Genomic DNA, 10,634 nt, shown 5'->3' with positions numbered 1-10,634 from the left:
ATCCTTCGCTCAACCTGTGCAGGAGAGGTAGTCAGATGCCTACTCAGCAAGTCTGTTTCTTTCACTACATCAAACTTCTCCTCAAAAAGAAAAACCCTGACCTATCTGATCCAGAAAACTACAAGCTAATATCAAAGAGACGATTCTTAGGAAAACGTTTTGAGAGAGCAGTGTGTATCAACTCTCTAACTTTACTGAACATTATAGCTTCCTGGAACGAGGCACACAGTCAGCCATTAAATTAATTGGGGATGATCTGAAACTCACAGTGGACAAAAATGGAGTAGCTGCCTTATTAAGTCCGGATTTATCAGTTGCATTTGACACTGTCCACGGCCAGAAGCTCCTGCAAAGACCTCACAATAGTGGAATCCATAAAAATGCATTAAAATGGATTGCTTTTTATCTCACAGACAGACAAAGTGTGGTCTACCAACACCCTTTCACATCACCTCCTCACACACAACACTATGGCATTCCTCAGGGGTCTATCATATCCTTTCTGTTTTTCAACATCAACCCAACCTCCTTACCAAATCGGATTAAATCATGTAATCTCACCTGTTACAACTATCCTAATCATTTTAAAAAATGGATAGTTCTGAAACCCTCTACAAATCAAAAGTTGATGACAGAGATTATGACATGCAGACAATAGTACTGCCTACTGCCATATGGCCTAAGGAACTTGAAGCCCTCCGAAAAACATCAAGAGAAGTAAGAAACCTAGAAGTTACCATGAATTCAAAACTACCCCTGTTACCGCATGCTACCAACGTCACAAAAAGTGTCTTCTACACAATGATAACACCACTTCAGATCTTCCCATACCTTGTATACCAATATAAACTGCAAGCCATCCACATGCTCATAATCTCCAATCTTGACTATACCAACAGCCTATACCGTGGCACACTGATATATTATACGCAAAATGCAACTCATCCAAAATGGTGCCACAAGGCTTCTTCTCCGGGTGCACCGAAGAGAATGAATGACTCAAGTCCTGCAATGACTCCACTAACTATCTATAGCTAGTGGGCCATCATTCAAGGTACTCAGCATTATCCACAGAGGCTCCCAATGAAAAGGACCTCTATAGCTACAAGTTAAATTAAAGCAATACAAACTAAACAGAACACTGTGCTCCAGGCTTGCTCCACTTATCATTATACTGCCATACTATAAGAAATCTGTAGGAGGTGCTGTTTCCTCAGTACAAACTGCCAAACCCTGGAACTCACTACCAGCCAGCATTAGAAGCACCCAGGAGCATATACACTTCAGAAGTCAGTTGAAAACTTGGATTTTTCCTAGAGAACTGCACTACCCGCATCACGGCAACAGAGCCCAGAAAACAGTCACCCCCTCAAGCACAATCCTCAGTTTACAACCCACAAATTGCAAACAACTCAACCAGCAAACTACTTTTAGTATACAGGTAAGTGAAAAGGGACTGACCGATGGTTACATAATGATGTACTTCCATATATAACAGTTATGGCCCACAATAATACTAAAACCAGAATATGTAGTGGTCAACACAAATTGTATCTTATACCTCTTACATTCACATAAGACATATATGCTATGATGGTTGTCCATCACCAGCACTATACAGCCCGAAAACACAAACATCACCAAATGAACAGGCATAGAATAACTGAAGATATCTGTCACACATTACTGGACAATTTGAAGGACTTTAATGCAGTTTATCTACTGCAGCTCGCAAATATTTATACAATCCGACTGCTTCTTTACATCTCACAAAGACACTCAGATATGGGCTAATAATAAAAAATGTCCACCCCAACAGATCTCTCCGCTTCTCTCTCTCTCCAACCATGCCAGCTTAGGACCAACAACTATATACATATTAAAGCAGTGGCGGGAATGTGTTTTAGCCTGTGAAATCTTTAATTTTTTTTTCTCAAGTTTCTCCCCCTGGCAGCAAGAAAATCTGTGGCTGTGGCCTTGATACTTTCACGCACTGATTATTGTAATGGTCTCCTGGCAGGAGTTAACAAAGCTATTATAAAAAGGCTACAGGTGGTGCAACATGCAGCTGCATGTTTAGTGCTCAAACTCCCCAGAAGATCCTCAGCCTCTGTGGCCTTGAACAGCCTTCATTGGCTCCCGGTGCATAAGAGAATTCTTTTTAAGATTCTCCTGATCACCTTTAGAGCTAAATTTAATATGGGGCCTAAATTCTTGACGGCACGTTTTGTCCCATATACAACTACGAGACTACTTAGGTCCTCTTCAGCAAATCTGCTTAAATTGCCCAATTTTGGATATAAATTGAAAGGTGCTAAGACAGTGGCTTATCTGGGTGCTAGAGCCTGGAATATGCTTCCTGCATATCTTAGATCATGCAACACCGAACTTTTATTTAGGAAAGCTTTAAAAACATGGATTTTTGGTGCCTCTGATGAATGTTGTTTTGCCTTGATCTGATTTTCTTTTTTGGGACTCTCCTCTTCACCCGTACTCTAGCGCCAGGATACTCCTCACAGAGTAATAGTTGCGCTCTATAAATAAATAATCAAATCAAATCAAATCAAATCTACAGAATCTCAGCTTAGAGACCTGTGCAGGAACCACCTAAGCAGACTCTATCATATGATATACCAGAAAGGGACCTGCAGAGCTGTTCAAAGCTACCGCATTCCGAAAACCATAAAACTGCACATCTGTCTCTTACACTTCATCATTCAACACACAGCTACAGCCTGCGTTCTTTAACACGATAATCACATCACGCATCACAACATGGAAACACTTCCCACATAGGATCAAATCAAAAACAACCTTCCAGCCACACACCCTACATAGTGTAGCATGCTACTCATGTAGACAAGTGCTTCAGAACCCCACATAGTGGTAGTAAGCTCAATATAAATCATCAACACAGTACATGACGTGGAAATGGTATGTTATATTGATTTGTATAGCGCACTAATCAACCTAGAGGGTATCCAGGCACTTGTGCAGATCTGTAGTGCCCATGGTGCTTATACGAAGAGCCAGGTCTTCAGCTTTTTGCAAAACTCAAGAAGTGAGGAGGAGGCTCTGCTGTGTTGAGGGACGTTGTTCCATGTCTTGGGTGAAATGTAGGAGAATGAGCGACCTCCTGTTTTGCTGTCACAGATGTTGGGAATGTGTACGAGTGAGAGTGAGGCAGAGCATAGGTGTCTAGTGGGTTGGTGAAAGTGTATGCGGCTGTTCAGGTATTCTGGTTCTGTGTTGTGTTGTACTTTGTATGTGTGTGTCAGAAGTTTGAATTGACTGCTCTTGTGAATGGGGAGCCAGTGAAGCTTCCTTAAATGCAGTGTGATGTGGGTATGAAAGACAGGAATATGACCGTGTGTTGGAATAAGATGGCGACAGGCAGCAACAAACATTTTGAAATCAAGGACTACATTATTAATGTTACAATAAACACAGTTTTTCAATAAAATATCTAATTTTCTTTATGTTACCATATAATAATCACCATGTGTTGTTAAAATTATGCATTAGCATTATAACCACTACAACAATTAAATAAACTATAATATTGCCCATTATAATAAGAATCTAGGCCACATATAGGGTACAGATGACAACGGACTTACCTCATAGTTCTCTCATGGCATTTGTCATCGGTACTGTGGGGCCAGTAGGAATATTTCTAAATTCATGTTTAAAAACAAACACTTTTAATAAATCCTTCTTGATGCAGTGATCTCATGTGATGTGCTATGGAGTTTGAAATACTTCTGGATATTTAAAGAAATTGACTCCGCTCAGCCCTGGCTCCTCTCTCCCTGGTAATTTGTTAGTTGACCCACCCCCCAAAAAATGTGTTCTGCCCCCCGACTGACCCTGGCCCCATTGCACAGAAGGATAAAATTACAGTACCAATACTTTTTTATGCATGTCTTCAACCGCTGGTTGGCAGGTTTGAATCATGATGCAGCCCTTGGACAGATGCGAGGGCACAGTTAAAGTGCAGGAAACAAGAGGTCGTTTTCGACCGCATGGCTCGCACGACATTCCTACCTCTGAATCACCTGGGTAGATCCGTGCATGCAGGGACGGGTGCTTTCTTTTTCAAATATGCACAGCGTGCAACAGTCGTTATGCCGCCTAAGGCGGCAGAGGCTACGGAACCTCATTAGTGCGTCCGGCCTGCTCCACCCTCATCCAACAGCTGGGAGGGCAGGCTTATTTTCGTAAAGGTACAGGTTTTGTGTGGAAATGTGTGCTGCGGAGTACCCTACCTGCCAACTTGAAGAACAATCTCACCTTGTGAGGAGGGGGGGGGGGGGCTTGAATGGGGCAGGACCTCGTGCTGAGAAGCACCTACAGGCACTATTGAACCACACCCCACCCCCAAGCCTCTTCCTCCCCCCAAAAAATCTTGCTGAGGCTGGTGCTGATGTCCTGGTGTGTTTTCACACCCCTTAATGGACGTCAGCAGTTCAAAGCCTCTGAACACGAGCTTGAAAACCCCTATGTACAGTGGTTTTCAGATTGTTTTCCTTGCCACCATGTGATATCAACTCCTCACTGGGAGACCGTGTGATGGAAGTCGATATCGTGTGTCACATGGCGGCACCGTGTGAGTTGGCAGGTATGGAGTAACTATGCTGCTGTGAATGTTTAAGTTGTTTTATGGTTTGTGCATGTCTTGTACCTTTTTCCTGCACAACATTCACAAAAATTTGTGTAGATTCATTGTTCTCTGTTAGCAACTGTTCAGACTTCTCTGGTCTCCATTATTGCATAATGCCTCAGTGTGTGTGCAAAAAGCTGATAGATGCCGTTAAAACTCATGTAATTAGTCTTTTCCAAAGTGATTCGGTCTCTCAAGCCTTCACTTCTCCATAAGGCTAGCTGATTTTCACTCAAAAACACCATTATATTGGATTGAGAAAATGTAGGTATGACCCCCGAAGTACTGAAACCCTACTGAAATTCTTTCTTGTATAATATTGACCTCAACTAGGGATTGCAATATTTTTTAGGGGTGGGCAGAAAATTCTGAGGAGTCCGCAGAGTTTGCCCGCTATGCGAGTATCGTGGAGGTCCAGCAGTGCATGGCAGAGTTTTTACTGGTGCGCGGCTCGCCAACATTATGTTGGCGAATTGAGAATTTGCATCCCCTAGTGCGATTTTCAGGTGCTAGATTTCCTCTTGGTGAGATTTTCTCAACACCGGCGGTCATGGCTAGTTGCGACCGTATGTGTTGAGAAAGCTGTCATTTGAGTAGAAAATCTACTCAAGCAGCTGGAAGAAGCTGCTCCCTGTAGTGGAACCAATGAGGGAGGCGAAACAGGATTCTGTGCTTCAGAACTTTTATTATAATATATCTGCAAAGTTACGGCCCACGAGGAGCAGCGGGAGAGAAAACCGCCGGCTCGCGTCCTCGCGCTCTTCTGCCCTGTCTCCCCGCCCCCCGACGTCACAGCCATCCTCGACACCGGATTGGCCAGTGACGTCAGGCGGCGTGCGAGCAGAAACAGGACTACGGGGTTTGCCCGCCGACTGGTACGTTACATCACGTACAACATCTCCCCTTCTTAACAAAATAGAGAACTATACATAACAATCATCTCATAACAAAATCTTCGAACCTTTTTGGTGCCCTGATATGCCTTGTAGGTCTGCGGGGAGTGATTTGCATATTGGCCCCCGCGCTGCGGTTGCCCGTACCACCCTGGCTTGCACTCATCACATTGCGACTGTCACTCCTCACTGACATGGGACTGCTGTCGCTATGGCTTTCAGCATCCGCTAGGCCATGGCACGCACTCGTACCATCCTCAGTGGTCCCATCAATGTCTTCTTGCATCTGCCACTCGTACATACTATCATCGACCTCATTCTCATGCCCCTGGCTGCCTCTCATGATAATCTCCTCTTGACCTGCCTTGAGCCTGACAATGTCGTCCTTGCTCCGCCATCCCCCGCCTTCCAAACAGACAGCTCCCTTAGTCACTCCTTGCACTCGTGCAGGGGTCTGGAAAACAGACTCTCCCTTCAACACTTTGGTTGGTTTCTTTACCAACACCCAATCCCCCTGCGCTACCTCTTTGACTTTGGCTCTATTCACCACATCAGCGTACCGCTTGTTGCTTTCCTGTTTGGCCACAATCCTTTCTTTGACCCTCAGCCTCTCATCGGATACATCTTCAGATTCCTCCCTCACGTCATACCACCTATCAAGTTTGGGAGTAAGCTTGCTCATACACCTTCTCCCTCTCATCAGGTAGAACGGAGTGTGCCCGGTGACAGCATTGGGTGTGTTGTGAAATGTGTGTACCTTGTCCGCCAGAAATGCCTTTACATCCAAATTGGAGGCTATTGCCTGCTGCACACCCTCCTTCAGGAACCTATTCATGCGCTCGACCTGCCCATTGCTCTTAGGGCTGTAGAGCGGGGTTTTCTCCTGCTTGATCCCCAATCTGGACAGGAAGTCTTTCATCTGCCTGGAGACCAGCTGTGTGCCGTTGTCGGACATCAAAATCTTCGGCTGTCCTTCACTAGCGAAGACCCTCTTCAGCTCCCTGATCACTCGTTCAGTGGTAACCTCCCTGACGAACTTGTAGTGGATCCATTTGGAAAAGTAATCCGTAAGGACAATGAGATGTCTGCAATCGTCAGGCAGCAGGGTAAACGGGCCCGCGAAATCAATGGCGACTTTGATCCATGGACCAGCAGGAATGTCCACCAGCTGCAGCGCACTTTTCGCCGTCTTCCAGTGCTTGTCGGCCCTCAAGCATGGTCCGCATCTGTCGATAAAACTGCTGACATCGCCGCACATCCCTGGCCACCAGTAGTATTGTTTGAGTAGGTTCCTTGTGGCGGTAGCGCCCGGGTGACCTTTGTGAGCTAACCGAATTAGTTTATCTCTCAACCCTTCCGGCGGCACAAACAGCTCATGTCTTTTCACGAAGCCGCCCTCGATGGAGAGTTCGGGGCTAACCTGTTGGAAACTTCTGAGCGCACCGTTCAAGTTCCGGATCGGGGGCCAGCGAGCTATTATGTGATCCATCACCCTACGCATAGTCGTGTCTTTCTCTTGGGCCGCCATCCATTCCTCCTCCGAAATGGATCCTTCGCAGATGGCCGTAGCGTCCACCAGCGCCACTACGCACTCCGTGTCATCCATGGATCCGTCCCCCTCGCCGCTGACCGGCAAGCGCGACAGGCAATCCGCCCTGCAATTGAGGCCGCCCTTGATGTGTCTAATGGTGAAATGATACTCCTGCAGCCTGGACATCAGCCGCAAAAGCCTTGAGCTGGCCTTCCCGTTGCCGCGGCCTTCGCCGTCCATCATGTAGATTAAAGGCTTGTGGTCCGTGACCAGTTCGAACTCCATGCCCCACAAATAGTTCCTCAGTTTCTCCACGGCCCATACGCATGCAAGCGTCTCCCTCTCAATGGTGCTGTAATGCTTCTCCGCGTCACTCAGTGACCGGGAAATGAAAGCGACCGTGTTCTCCGTCTTCCCATGGAACTGGCAAAACACCGCACCGATACCCTTGGCGCTTGCGTCGACTGTGATCACATTCTGGAATGCCCTGTTGTATGGCTGTAGCACGGGGGCAGCCACGATGGCCTGCTTGACGGCTTCAAAAGCAGCTTGTTGGGCATGCGCCCACGTGAACTTTTCGTTCTTCCTCAGTAGCTTCCTTAGGGGCTCCACGATGGTCGCATATCCCTGCATGAATTTGGAGTAATATTCGCTGAGCCCCAGGAACGATCGTAGGGCGTCTTTGTCTCCGGGACACGGGGCATCACGTATGGCCCTCACCAAATCATCTTTAGGCGCAATGCCCTCCGCGGTCAGCACGTGCCCCAAGTAGTCGATCCTGCCCTCCATGAACTTGCACTTGTCCTTGGAGACTGTCATCCCTTTGTCGCGCAGTACCGCCAGCACTTCTCCCAGCAGCTCCAGGTGCTCCTCTTCACCCGCCGTGTGGACTAGAATGTCGTCCTGGAAGGCTTCAACCCCCTTCATGTCGCCGAAGAGCAAATCCATCAACCTTTGGAAGACACCGGAAGCTGAGGCGAGGCCGAACGGAAGGCGGACGTACCTGTAGGCTCCGAACGGGGTGACAAAGGTGGTAAGTGCCTTGGACTCCTCCGTGAGGCACACCTGGTGGTATGCAGACTTCAGATCTATCAAGGTGAAAAATCGCGACCCAGATGTAGAAGACAGGATCTCTTGGATGTTGGGTAGAGGGTGGCAGTTCACCAGAATGTTTCTGTTCAAAGATCGCAGGTCCACACATAGCCGAATGTCCCCAGTCCTCTTCTTTTTGGACACCACGATTGCGGACACCCACTCTGATGCGCCTGCTTCCTCTATCACTCCCTCCGACTTCAACCTATCTAGAACAGCCTTTAGCTCCCCCCTGACAGAGAGGGGAACAGATCTGACCTTGTGTTTTATCGGCACGGCATCCTCCTTCAATCGTATAGCGTGCACGAATCCCCTCACACGCCCTACTTTGTTTTCAAACACAGACTCAAATTTGCCGATGACCTCAGCTAAGCCCTCATGTAAATCATCCGGCTGCACGTAGCCGACCCAATCATCTCTCAGGACTATGGGATCATCCGCCCCCGGGACTAGCATCACCCCCAGCTTGGCCAGATCCTTCCACCCCACTAGGCTCCTCCCTTTCTCAGCCACATAGATCTTCGTTCTCACTGTTCGCCCCCTGAAGGTGAGGAAGTCCCAGAAGTACCCCATCATCTCTATGTCTTTCTCCCCAAAAGCCTTCGGGTTCACATCCGTCTCATGCAATTTCACACCTTGCCACTTCAACTCATACGTGGTGTCAGAAATCAGGGTAATGGGGGAACCAGAATCGGCCGTCAATGGCAGCTCAACTGCACCAATCAGAACGGAGCCAATAGGCCCCTTCACTCTCCCATCTTCAGCATCAATGGACAATACAATGTCCGCATCAGTATCATCATCGCAGTCGCTCACCGAGCTCACTTTCATGCTCCCACCAGGTCTCCTGGCTTTGCATACTGCCGCGAAGTGGCCCACTTTCCTGCACTTAGAACAACTTTTGGACAGCGCTGGGCATGTCCTGCTATCCGCCAGGTGATCCCTTGACCCACACCTAAAACAAGCGAGCGGCTTCCTGCCCCCCCCTTTCTCGCTCGCCACCCTGTCTGGGGTTCTGGATGCACCTCTATGTTTGTCCTGCACCAAGAACACATTAGAAGCTTGGCTCGTGCTCGCAAGTTCTTTCGTGGACACCATGGAACGTTCAACGGCCTTCGCAATGGCCACCACATCCTTCAGCGACGGATTCCTGCAAGAAAGCAACCGTTCCTGCACCTTTTTGGAATGGCAGTAGAACACCACCTGGTCCCTGAGGTAAGTATCAGTCATCTCCCCGAATTCACAGTCTTGTGCCAACACACGTAGACAGGCAATATACTCCTCGATAGTCTCGCCTTCCTCCTGCCTCCGCAAAGCGAACTTATGGCGCCCCACCATGATATTACCCTCCTCAGAGTATTGCAGTTCGAGCCGCTTAACCGCCTCCTGGTACACGTCTAGAGGGACAAGGGCCCCCGGAGGATCCGCATAGATGGGCAAGCTGTCAAAAACCTCCTGGCCTGCTTTCCCCAACAGTCCGAACAGAAGCGACTTCTTGCGTGCAGCGCTATACCCCTCGCCGTCAATAGAGACGATGTAATTCTCAAATGCGCGCAGCCACCCCTTCCACTTCATACATGGCTTACCAGGTGAGTCCAGAAAGAGGGGCGGCACACATATGTTGATGGGTTGCGCCATGGCAGGAGAGCGGGTGCACGTGGGACAGCGGCGCAGGTCCTGGACAATCCCCACCAAGCTCGGGAGGACACCCCGATCGCAGGGAGGCAGAGGTCAGGCGCCGCAGCAATCAACGCAGCCTCAGGAGTTGGAAGCAACTATATCAGCAGAGAAGACGCTCCCTCCACAGCAGCTCACCAGCGCAGCACACGGAGTCGTCGGGGCGAGACAGCACCACAGGACAGCAGGCAGCACTCAGCAGCACACCAGCAGGGCCTCGAGGCAGGAGGCAAAGGCAGGCAGCAGAAACCAGCAGGAAGCAATCTTGAGCACTTGAATCAGCGAGGCGAGACCAGCGTGTGGAATCAGCACTTGGGAACATCAGGCAGCAATTAAATCATTCGCGGGCCGTAACGTTCTGTTTAACCCTCGTCGCCATTTGTAGTGGAACCAATGAGGGAGGCGAAACAGGATTCTGTGCTTCAGAACTTTTATTATAATATATCTGCAAAGTTACGGCCCACGAGGAGCAGCGGGAGAGAAAACCGCCGGCTCGCGTCCTCGCGCTCTTCTGCCCTGTCTCCCCGCCCCCCGACGTCACAGCCATCCTCGACACCGGATTGGCCAGTGACGTCAGGCGGCGTGCGAGCAGAAACAGGACTACGGGGTTTGCCCGCCGACTGGTACGTTACATCACGTACAACATTGTGCCACGTGGTGCAGTTCGCACTGATTTTATAGCATGGAAAAACTCCCGGCACTAAAAATCAACACGAGCAGTGCAATGTGCCGAATTTCTCCTGCTCGCTGAACTCTGCAGAATCTCGCTGAGTTTTTA

Source organism: Triturus cristatus, chromosome 4_2 (genome assembly GCF_964204655.1).
Source record: "Triturus cristatus chromosome 4_2, aTriCri1.1, whole genome shotgun sequence".
NCBI lineage: Eukaryota > Metazoa > Chordata > Amphibia > Caudata > Salamandridae > Triturus > Triturus cristatus.
This window is presented reverse-complemented; position numbering follows the sequence as displayed.